The sequence below is a fragment of the Gekko japonicus genome, unplaced genomic scaffold (genome assembly GCF_001447785.1).
Source record: "Gekko japonicus isolate JY-2015 unplaced genomic scaffold, Gekko_japonicus_V1.1 scaffold91, whole genome shotgun sequence".
Taxonomy (NCBI): domain Eukaryota; kingdom Metazoa; phylum Chordata; class Lepidosauria; order Squamata; family Gekkonidae; genus Gekko; species Gekko japonicus.
Genome location: NW_015172555.1, coordinates 865,466 through 872,842, shown reverse-complemented (window position 1 = coordinate 872,842; position 7,377 = coordinate 865,466). Strand labels below are relative to the sequence as shown.

Genomic DNA, 7,377 nt, shown 5'->3' with positions numbered 1-7,377 from the left:
ATACGTTAGACGTTAAGCATCCTGTGTGCAGAGTTGCTACACTCTGTAGATCCGGCTACATATGGCTGTTCCTATGAACAGCTCGTTGGCATCCCCCGTCGATGCTTGGACAGGAGCTACATGCACGCAGGGACCCTGGGTGTATTGCTCAGGGCCTGATGGCTTGCTTGCCCTGTTCCTTCCACACTCCGAAGTCTGCTTGCCCAAGTGTCTGTCCCTCTGGACGGGGTTTACAGCAGGTTATTACAAAGGAGTTCCATCCTAAGAACAAGTTCTTGGGAATAAGCCCCAGTGAATAAAACGGGCCTTGCTTCCAAGCAAACCTGCTTGGACTTGCTGCCTTAGGGATGCGTGTCCAGGTGACAGCTGTAAACCCAACTCATGCCCAGTTCAATGGTTTTAGATACAAGAGATCGGGTGGCGATGCTGGTCTGGCATTCTGCTCCCCCAGGGGTCCCCAGTGGGGTGTCCGTGTTTTCAGAAAGTGGGTGGGGCTTTTGCCCAGCAAGGCTTCTGATTGGCTACCGGAGATTTGATTGGCTGTGCAGATTTTTAAAAACGTTGCTTTGGCAGCAGCTGCCGCCTCAGCGCAAGGGTCTTCACGGACTGACAGAAAAGAAAGCTCCTGCTGCAGCCATTTTGTATCTGTGCCCACCATGTTATGTGAACAGCTCCAAAAGGCTGGAGACGCCTGCTGTCACCTTTGGGTCTGAGACGGCTGCTCTGGGCCTTGCTGCCTGCTCTCCGTTTTCTGAGTGTTTGCAACGCAGGAAGGGGAGAGGAGGCACTGAAGGAGCGGCTTGTACGGGTGAAATAAAGAAGGGGGTAGAATGAGGGGCCCCCTCATGGATCACTGCCTTGTCGTGGCGAGGGGGCTTGCGCAGTTCAATGAAGCTGTGGGCTATGCCGTGAAGGGCCACCCAAGACGGACAGGCCACAGCAGAGAACTCAGACCAAGCGTGATCCACCTGGAGAAGGAAATGGCAACCCACTCCAGTATTTTTGCCAAGAAAACCCCATGGACAGTATCAAAAGGCTAAAAGATATGACGCCGGAAGATGAGCCCCTCAGGTCGGAAGGTGTCCAATATGCTACTGAGGAAGAGCAGAGGACAAGTACAAGTAACCCCAGAAAGAGTGAAGCGGCTGGGCCAAAGCCGAAAGGACGCTCAGTTGTGGATGTGTCTGATGGTGAAAGGAAAGTCCAATGCTGCAAAGAACAATACTACATAGGAACCTGGAATGTAAGATCTATGAATCAAGGTAAGCTTGACGTGGTCAAAAATGAGATGGCAAGACTGAACATCGATATCCTAGGAATCAGTGAACTAAAGTGGACAGGAATGGGCGAATTTAACTCAGAAGACCATTATATCTACTACTGTGGCCAGGAATCTCGTAGAAAAAATGGTGTGGCCTTTATAGTCAACAAGAGAGTGCAAAAGGCAGTACTGGGATACAATCTCAAAAATGACAGAATGATTTCTGTCCGATTCCAAGGCAAACCATTCAACATCACAGTAATCCAAGTCTATGCCCCAACCACTGATGCAGAAGAGGCTGAAGTGGACCGGTTCTATGAAGACCTACAACACCTCCTAGAACTAACACCAAAAAATGATGTCCTCATCATCATAGGGGACTGGAATGCTAAAGTAGGAAGTCAAAAGGTAACTGGAATAACAGACAAGTTTGGCCTTGGAAAGCAAAATGAAGCAGGGCAAAGGTTAACAGAGTTTTGTCAAGAGAACACACTGGTCATAGCGAACACCCTTTTCCAACAACCTAAGAGGCGACTCTACACATGGACATCACCAGATGGGCAACACCGAAATCAGATTGACTATATAATTTGCAGTCAAAGATGGAGAAGCTCTATCCAGTCAGTAAAAACAAGACCTGGAGCTGACTGTGGTTCAGATCATGAGCTACTCATTGCAAAATTCAGACTTAAACTGAAGAAAATCGGGAAAACCACGAGGCCATTCAGGTTTGACCTAGATCGCATCCCTGATGAATATACAGTAGAGGTGAAGAATAGATTCAAGGGTCTGGATTTGATAGATAGAGTGCCTGAAGAACTATGGACAGAGGTTCGTGACATCGTACAGGAGGCAGCAATCACCACCATCCCAAAGAAAAAGAAATGTAAGAAAGCAAAGTGGCTTTCTGATGAGGCTTTACAAATAGCAGAGGAAAGAAGGAAAGCGAAAGGCAAAGGCGAAAAGGAAAGATTTACCCAACTGAACGCAGATTTCCAGAGAACAGCAAGGAGAGATAAGGAGGCCTTCCTGAATGAACAGTGCAAAGTAATAGAAGAAAACAATAGAATGGGAAGGACTAGAGATCTCTTCAAGAAAGTTGGAGAAATCAAGGGAGCGTTCCATGCAAAGCTGGCCATGATAAAGGACAAAAACGGTAGGGACCTAACAGAAGCAGAAGAGATTAGGAAAAGATGGCAAGAATACACAGAAGAACTATACAAGAAAGACCTCGATGTCCTTGACAACCACGACGGTATAATCACTGACCTCGAGCCAGACATCCTGGAATGTGAAGTTAAATGGGCCTTAGAAAGCATTGCTAACAACAAAGCTAGTGGAGGTGATGGTATTCCAGCTGAGCTATTCAAAGTCTTAGAAGATGATGCTGTTAAAGTGCTGCACTCCATTTGCCAGCAAATTTGGAAAACGCAACAGTGGCCACAGGATTGGAAAAGATCAGTATACATTCCAATCCCAAAGAAGGGCAATGCCAAGGAATGTTCAAACTATCGCACAATTGCACTCATATCACACGCTAGCAAGGTCATGCTCAAGATCCTACAAGCTAGGCTTCAACAGTACGTGGATAGAGAACTACCAGAAGTACAAGCTGGGTTTCGAAGAGGTAGAGGAACTAGAGATCAAATTGCCAACATTCGCTGGATTATGGAGAAAGCAAGAGAGTACCAGAAAAATATCTACTTCTGCTTCATTGACTATGCTAAAGCTTTTGACTGTGTGGATCACAACAAACTATGGCAGGTCCTTAAAGAGATGGGAGTACCAGACCACCTCACATGTCTCTTGAGAAACCTGTATAAGGGCCAAGAAGCGACAGTTAGAACCGGATATGGAACAACTGATTGGTTCAGCATAGGAAAAGGAGTACGACAAGGATGTATATTGTCGCCTTGCTTATTTAATATATATGCAGAGTACATCATGCGAAATGCTGGCCTGGATGAATCACAAGCGGGAATTAAGATTGCTGGGGAAAAGATCAACAACCTCAGATATGCAGATGATACCACTCTAATGGCTGAAAGTGAAAAGGATCTAAAGAGCCTCTTGCTCAGAGTAAAAGAGGAGAGCGCAAAAGTGGGCTTGAAGCTCAACATCAAAAAAACTAAGATCATGGCATCCGGCCCCATCACTCCTTGGCAAATAGAAGGGGAAGTCGTGGAAGTAGTGACAGACTTCACGTTCCTGGGATCCCAGATCACCGCAGACTGTGACAGCAGCCATGAAATTAAAAGACGCCTGCTCCTTGGGAGGAAAGCGATGGCGAACCTAAACAGCATGATAAAAAGTAGAGACATCACCCTGCCAACAAAAGTTCGCATGGTCAAAGCAATGGTATTCCCAGTAGTCATGTATGGCTGTGAGAGTTGGACTATAAGGAAGGCCGAGCGCCGAAGAATAGATTCTTTTGAACTATGGTGCTGGAGAAGACTCTTGAGAGTCCCTTGGACTGCAAGAAGAACAAATCAGTCAATCCTCAAAGAAATCAACCCTGACTGTTCCCTGGAAGGCCAGATAATGAAACTGAAGCTCAAATACTTTGGCCACCAAATGAGAAGGGAGCACTCCCTGGAAAAGACCCTGATGTTGGGAAAGATTGAAGGTCAAAGAAGACGGGGACGGCAAAGGATGAGATGGTTAGACAGTGTCAGCGATGCAACGAACATGAAATTGAGCCAACTTCGGAGGACGGCGGAAGACAGGAGAGCCTGGCGGGAGATTGTCCATGGGGTCGCGAAGAGTCGGACTCGACTGTGCGACTGAACAACAACAACAAGAATGAGGGGCATTATGAATGAGGGAGCTTGAGGATTCCGGTTTGGAACGCCTTGCTTTTGAATGCTTTGACTGTAGGGGTTTGGGGGGTTTTTTTTTGGGGGGGAGTAGTTGTTAAACAGAATATATGGTCTGTTGAGTGTTCGTTTTGTAGGTGTGGGAAATACAAGATCGGCTTCAGAAATTAGACTGGTAATCGAGAATAAATTTTGAGACAAAGAAGTCGTTTCCCTTGGCATACACGCCCACTCACACCCGCTGTTCTCTGGGCCCACCGTGGTCTCTGCTCACGCTAGCAGGATTGTGAAGCGCAGTAAATGCTTGCAAAACCCTCCTTGACCCCAGAGGTGGTTGTGGAATGGGCACAGAACGGTCCCTCTCTTTGTCCTGAACCTTAGAACAAAGCAGGTTTTGGATGCAGGAAACTGAACGTCACATTGCAGCTGCAAACAGCTCTGTGTCCACTTGAGGTCACTACTCCATTGAGCCAACGGAGGGAATGTTTATCATCTAGTTTTATAAGCATGTGATGTTCATCTTTCTATTGGAGCTTTCTGATGTTTTATATAAAATAACGGGGGGGGGCATATCAAACCTATTTGAAAAAAGTCAGAATAAATAGGACAAAAGGTCCATTTAAACGTAACTGGGTAGAAAAAGAGGACCCCCTCCCCTTCTGCATGAATAAATACCTTATCCCTGTTTAGGGGGAGAGCAATTCTCCATATTCCTTATAGCTGTTCACTCACAACATTTTATCTCACGCTTTCATCAAGACACTCAGAGCACAAGGTTCTTCCTCCTTTATTTTATCGTCACAACAACCTTGTGAGGTGGGCTAGGTGGAAAGAGAGTGGCTATCCCCCGCTAGCTTCATGGCACAGTGGAGATTTTGAACCCAGGTGATGTTCGAACAATTACGAAGGACTGCCCCTTCTGAACGGAAGAAATGTGACCCTTCCCATTCTTAAGGGGAACCTGCCCATAAGCCGAGTGTGTTTCCCCTTCTGAGCTTGAAGAGGGCCCCTCGCTCACTCTTTGTATATCCATGGGGGGGGGGGGGGGGGGGGGGAGGCAGGTGAGGAAGAAGAGAAAACGAAGATGGGCAAGAGGAGAGGCCATGCACCGAACGTCATATTCTCATATTGCAGCTGCAGTCAGCTCTGTGGCCACTTGAGGTCACTATTTCATTGATTCAATGGAGGGGATGCTAATTAATGGATTGACTGATTGGTTGAGCTGTTCATTGCCCTGCTTTTCTCCCCAGTGGAGACCCAGAGCTGCTGACAGCATCCTCCCTGTGAGGGAGGAGAGAGAGAAAGAGACAGACTCCCCGGGCCTGGCCCCGGGTCGCCCACTGAGCTTCCGTGGCAGAGGAGGGATTCCAACCTAGAATCATAGAATCACAGAGCTGGGAGGGCCTTGTGTAGTTAGCCAGGCGCAAGCAGGGCCCAGGATGACTGGCGGCTGGAAGATGTATCCGTTCCAGTTGGCTTTGCCGTGGCAGTGGGTGGTTTTGGCGCCCACCCCGGGGTTTGACGGATTGCTGCATCTGTGGTCAGGAACAGTGTTTCCTCTAAGCTGAATTAGTGTGAGCTAGCTCACAGTTTTTTAGCCTCCGGCTCCCAGATTTTTGTCTTAGCTCTGGAAGGAGGGCTTCAGAGCAAACTGATTCATGCAGCAGCCAAATCGCTTGCTCACAACTTTAATGCCAGGAGCTCACCAAGTAGAATGTTTGCTCACAGGACTCCACAGCTTAGAGGGAGCCTTGGTCAGGAAAGTGTTTTTCTCCAGCCCCGGTGACCCTGCAACTCTGTTTTTGGAGCTCTTCCCCTTCTGCCAGGCTCTTTGCTTGTGATGTTGTGTGCTCTGGACAGTGTAGACCAGAGATGTGGCATTCAAATTGGGGGGGGGGGCGCACTCTCCGCCCACCGGACTGCAGGAGCCATACCCATGATTTCACCCCCATTTCCATGGGCAAGATGACCCGCAGCGGGACAGCCTCCTTCTTCCCTTGCCCTTGCTTAGAACCCGCCCCCCAAGGGTGGTCTTTTTCAACCAAACGAAATGCCATTGCTTAGAACCCTGCCCCAGTGTGCCACCTTCTCCCCCCAGGTCTGCTCGAGCTCTTGGCCCCGCATCACTTCTGATCACTAGCTGAGCCCCCCACACACACACCCCAGGGCCTGGGCTGCTTTTGGTCCTCCTGAGCCTCTTTCATTTTATTTTATTTTATTTATTTATTTATTATCAAATTTATAGGCCGCCCTCCCCGCGAGTGGACTCAGGGCGGCTTACAGAAGAGGCACATGTGCCCACAATTAAAACAGCTAAAACAAGTAAAAGCAATCCAACGATTATACAATCCAATACAGGTGCTCTGATGTTTCATAAAGTCCTCAATAGCAAGATGTGATTCTGAAGATGGAAAACCCGGATTGGCCGTAGCCGTTCCAGGCAGCACTATCCTTCGTTCTTCCTTCCTTCTTCATCCCAGGGCCATCACACACCCCGAAGTTACCCAGTCAAGTTGGTGGTAGTAGCGTGGTGGTGGAACAGTGGCGGCAGCGGCTCCTACTCAAAAGCCTGGCGGAAGAGCTCCGTCTTGCAGACCCTGCGGAACTGCACAAGGTCCCGCAGGGCCCAGATCTCCCCCGGGAGCTCATTCCACCAGGTAGGAGCCGCCACCGAAAAAGCTCTGGCCCTGGTTGCAGCAGATTTGCTAGCTTGGCCCTGGTTGCAGCAGATTTGCTATCTTTAGGGCCTGGGGTTACCAGGAGGTGTTGAGTCCCCGACCGTAGTGCCCTTGGGGGAACATATGGGGAAAGGCAGTCCCTTAGGTAGGCCGGACCCTGGCCATGTGTGTGGGGGGGAAGCCACGTGTCACGACTGGACCTCCCCACTGAAGAACACCATTCCTCCAGGCCTCCCCCCCACCATCACATCATGAAGGTATTTTCTTTCTGAAATGTCACCAAGAGACCCTGTGGAGTGGGCCCCCCATGGAACTCTGGGCCCTGGGAAACGGTACTTTTTTTGTACCCATTCCTGTGTGTGTGCATCACGTCTCCTTGTCCAGCTGCCTCTCCCTCCTTGCCCCTCAGGGGTCATTTCCTGCAAGAGCGCACAGGAGCGGAGCTCCGGCAGTAAAGAGCCCAGGGGGCGGGCACATGCAACAAGTCCCGCCCCCTGCTCCCAGCAGCCCTCAGTCTGAGCAAGAAGCAGCCAGGTAAGCTGCAGAGCCCCCCCCCCAGCCCCCCAGCCCAAAACAGTCCAGTGGCACCTTTCAGACCAAGTTTTATTCAGGTACGAGCTCT

General features: G+C 49.3%; 1 protein-coding gene across 1 annotated transcript in view; it reads left to right on the top strand.

Moving 5' to 3' along the window:
• The window catches only part of SLC2A9 (solute carrier family 2 (facilitated glucose transporter), member 9), a 176,432-nt gene that overhangs the window by 115,369 nt on the left and 53,686 nt on the right, over positions 1–7,377 (top strand). The gene's annotated exons all lie outside the window — the stretch shown is intronic.